At 34.5% G+C, this 3,808-nt stretch overlaps 1 protein-coding gene across 1 annotated transcript in view; it reads right to left on the reverse strand.

Annotated features, from left to right (window-relative positions):
• Positions 1-3,808, reverse strand: part of METTL4 (methyltransferase like 4) — a 30,692-nt gene that overhangs the window by 17,458 nt on the left and 9,426 nt on the right. The gene's annotated exons all lie outside the window — the stretch shown is intronic.

Below are 3,808 nucleotides of genomic sequence, written 5' to 3' on the forward strand. Positions count from 1 at the left end.
CGTGATCCGCCCGTCTCGGCCTCCCAAAGTGCTGGGATTACAGGCTTGAGCCACCGCGCCCGGCGGAAAAAAATTTTTTAAAAAGCAAAAAAAAAATCTATTCAATCTCCATATATGCCTAACATGTTATTTCCAACTCACTTGAAACCCAGTATTATGCTTAATGATGAAATTATCCCCCTTGTCAAGGACAAGACAAAGTAACTATGCTCACATATATTATTTATGTTTATTATGCACACAAATATTCTTTAATATTGTATTATAATTTCCACCCTATAGAATTAGAGAAGAAATCAGAAATAACGATAATTGGAAAGGTATAAGTAAAATTACTACTATTTGAAAGAGTTATATATCTGGAAAATCCAAGAGATACAACAACAAAAAATTACTACAACTTAACAAGAAACCTTCAAGGCCTCTATAAAGAAAATTTTACACAACAACACAACAAAACGTGAACAAATGGAAAAATACATTCATGTTTTGGGGCAGAATCACGAACATCTTAAAGATGTCAACATGACCTAATTTAATTTAGAAATTTAACTTGATGCCATAAAAATAGCAATAGGTTTTCTAACTAGATATTATCATTGACCCTAAAATTTATATGGGGAAACAAAACAAATTTATTAAAAAGAGGAGTAATGAGAAAAGGATGGGGACAGACAGGACTGGCATTACTGGACAGTCAAACCTCCAAACCTCAAGACACTAGCAAATAGAGACAAATAAGTCTTAAAGTCCAGAGATCAACTCAAATACATACGTGAATTTTACATAGTTAGCATCTCATATCAGCAAGGAAAAACTCAAATGATAGTGGAACAAATGAACGATAGTCATCCAGAAAAAATAAAGTTGGATTCATATCTCATACTTTATCCAGAACTCTAAATAGATCAGTGATATACATGTGAAATAAAACCACAAGTGTTCCAGAAGAAAGAAAAAAATTTTTTAAAACCTTGCAGAAGGAATATCTTTCTAATTATGACTCCAAAATCCAGAAATCATAAGGGAAAAAAATTGATAAATTCAACCAAATAAAAATATAATATTGTCTGTGTGGTAAAAGCAAAGAACCAACCATAATTAAAATTTATGTGACAAACTGAATAAAATATATTTGCAATTTGTATCACAGACAAAGGACAAATTCCCTAGCATATAAAGGGCTCTGGCCAGGCACAAAGGCTCATGTCTGTACTCCTAGCGCTTTCAGAGGCCAAGGCAGAAGGATGGATGGAGCCCAGCACTTCAAGACCAGCCTGGGAAACACAAGGAGATCCTATCTCTATCAAAGAGTTTAAAAAATTAGCCAGGCATGGTGGCGTGCTTTTAGTCCCAGCTCTTCAGGAAGTGATCTACTTGAGCCCGGAAGGTCAAGGCTGCAGTGAGCCTTGCACTATTGCACTCCAGCCTGGGTGACAAAGCAAGACCTGGTCTCTAAACAAACAAATAAATAAATAGGTCCTATAAATCGTAAGGAAAAGAACAACCCAGCTTTTTAAATGTCTGAAAGAAACAAAACATTCACCTAAAAAGAAATATAAATGGTTTTTAAAACATATGTAAAAATGCCTACTACATTCATAAAAAGAGAAATGCAAATTAAAACCATACTGAAATATTATTTTTTTAAGCTATCAGTTGGCAAAGACATAAGCATTGATGACACAACATGATGGTAAAGATGTGGGAAAACAGGTAAAATTATACATTTCTGGTTGCCAATAAGCTGATAAAAAAAACTTTACAGTAGCAATTTGGCAGTATCCTCTGACCCAGCAATTCAACTTCTTGAAATTTATCCTGCAGATACACATATACATGTGGAAAGTGGCAGGTGCATATACACCTAATGTCAGCAGTTAAAGATTAAGTAAATAAAATTATGAAACACAATGAGATGTAAAAATAAGAAAGTATGTTTAAGTTAAGGGAAAAGAACAAGGTGCAAAAGTGTTTGAAATATGCTACCATCTAAACAAAAAAAGGGGGAGAATACATACACTGTCTTTTACATCTGTACAACAATATTGGACAGATATACTGGGAAGAGAAAACTGCTGACTGAGGCATAGAGATTAGAGGAAGACTTCACTGTATAGTTTCTGCACACTTTAAACTTTACTATATAAATGTATTATCTATCCAAAAACAAATAAATATTAAATTAAATAAAAAGTAAATCTGATCATGCCATGCGCTTTCAAAAGCTTCCCACTAGCCAGGCATGGTGGTGCATGCCTGTAGTATCAGCTAATTGGGAGGCAGAGGCAGGAAGATCACCAAAGCCCAAGAGTTTAAGGTTGCAGCCAGCTATGACTGTGTCACTGCACTCCAGCCTGAGTCAAAGAGTAAGACCCTGTCTCTTACAAAAAAAAAAAAAAAAAGCTTCCCACTACCCTTTAAATTACATCTAAATGTCGTATGATGGGCTTATAAAAATCTTACATGATCTGCTGCTTCTTACCTCCCCACTTTCATCTCTAGCCACTCTCTTATTTGCAGTCCATAGTCTGATCATCCTGAACCTTTTCCAGTTCTTTCAACAAGCCTTTTTCCATCTTGCTTCTGAACTTAGGAAATGCTATTATTTCTAAGCCTAGAACACTCTTCATCACCATCTTCATACGCTTAATGCTTACTGTAAGGACTAGCTTAAACAAAATTACTGCCTGCATAGAACTGTCCTTGATACTCCATCCTCAAGTCTGAGTTGAAGATCTGTCCTGTATGCTACCACAGTCTCCTAGAATTCTCCTATGATAGTGCTTTTTACGCTACCTAGTAGTTTAGTTCAACTGTCTTGTGTTTTTCAAGAAAATCACAAAATCATAAGGATTTTATCTATCTCAAATTCTAATGAAGTCCTGGAGCTGACATGGTGTCTGGGATACAGCTGGTATTCAATGAATATGTGTCAGTAAATTCAATTAATTTAATTAATGTAGAAATGTATAGATGAATAGATAGGAAGGAAGTGGGGGCACACAGACAAGACAGATTCAGGGAAGAAAATAAGGCAAGTTGTACTCCAGGTTTCTTCTTAATATACGCTCCTTAAAGTCACCTATAAATTTTATTACTATTAGTCTTTATATTAATAGTCTTTTATTATTAATAGTCTTTATACCAACCCTTTTAATAAATTCCTGAATACTAAATCACAGCAAATAAGATTCTAATTTTTGATATTGTTAATTGGCAATAAAATGGCCATATATCACTGTCATTCAAATTTGCTACAGAAGCTAAAAGGGCTCTAAATCTGATTCAGCAAATATTCTATCCCACTACTTTTTAAGTGTTTGATTCCATTCTGAAGCACGTTTCATAATTTGTATTTATGATTAATACAAGTATTTAGCAATTAGAATATACATGAATTCAAGAAATTCTATTCTCTAATTTTATGTAAACTTTAAAGTGAAAGTAAATCTTAATTTTTTTATACATAGAAATACCCTGGATTTTCCTGATATTTCTTTTTTTTTTTTTTTTTTTTGAGACGTGCTCTCGCTCTATCCCCAGGCTGGAATACAGTGGCACTAAGGGAGGAGACCACCCCTCATATTGTCTTATTATTGTCTTATGCCCAATATCTGCCTCCAAAGAAAGAAAAAGTAAAAACTCAAAGGCAGAAATGAAATCCATAAGCAGACAGCCCGGCGCCACACCCTGGGCCTGGTAGGTAAAGATGGACCCCTGACATAATTGGTTATGTTATCTATAGATTACAGACGTTGTATAGAAAAGCACTGTGAAAATCCCTATCCTGTTTTGTTCCGATCTA

The sequence above is a fragment of the Colobus angolensis genome, unplaced genomic scaffold (assembly GCF_000951035.1).
Source record: "Colobus angolensis palliatus isolate OR3802 unplaced genomic scaffold, Cang.pa_1.0 Scaffold45, whole genome shotgun sequence".
NCBI classification, from domain to species: Eukaryota; Metazoa; Chordata; class Mammalia; order Primates; family Cercopithecidae; genus Colobus; species Colobus angolensis.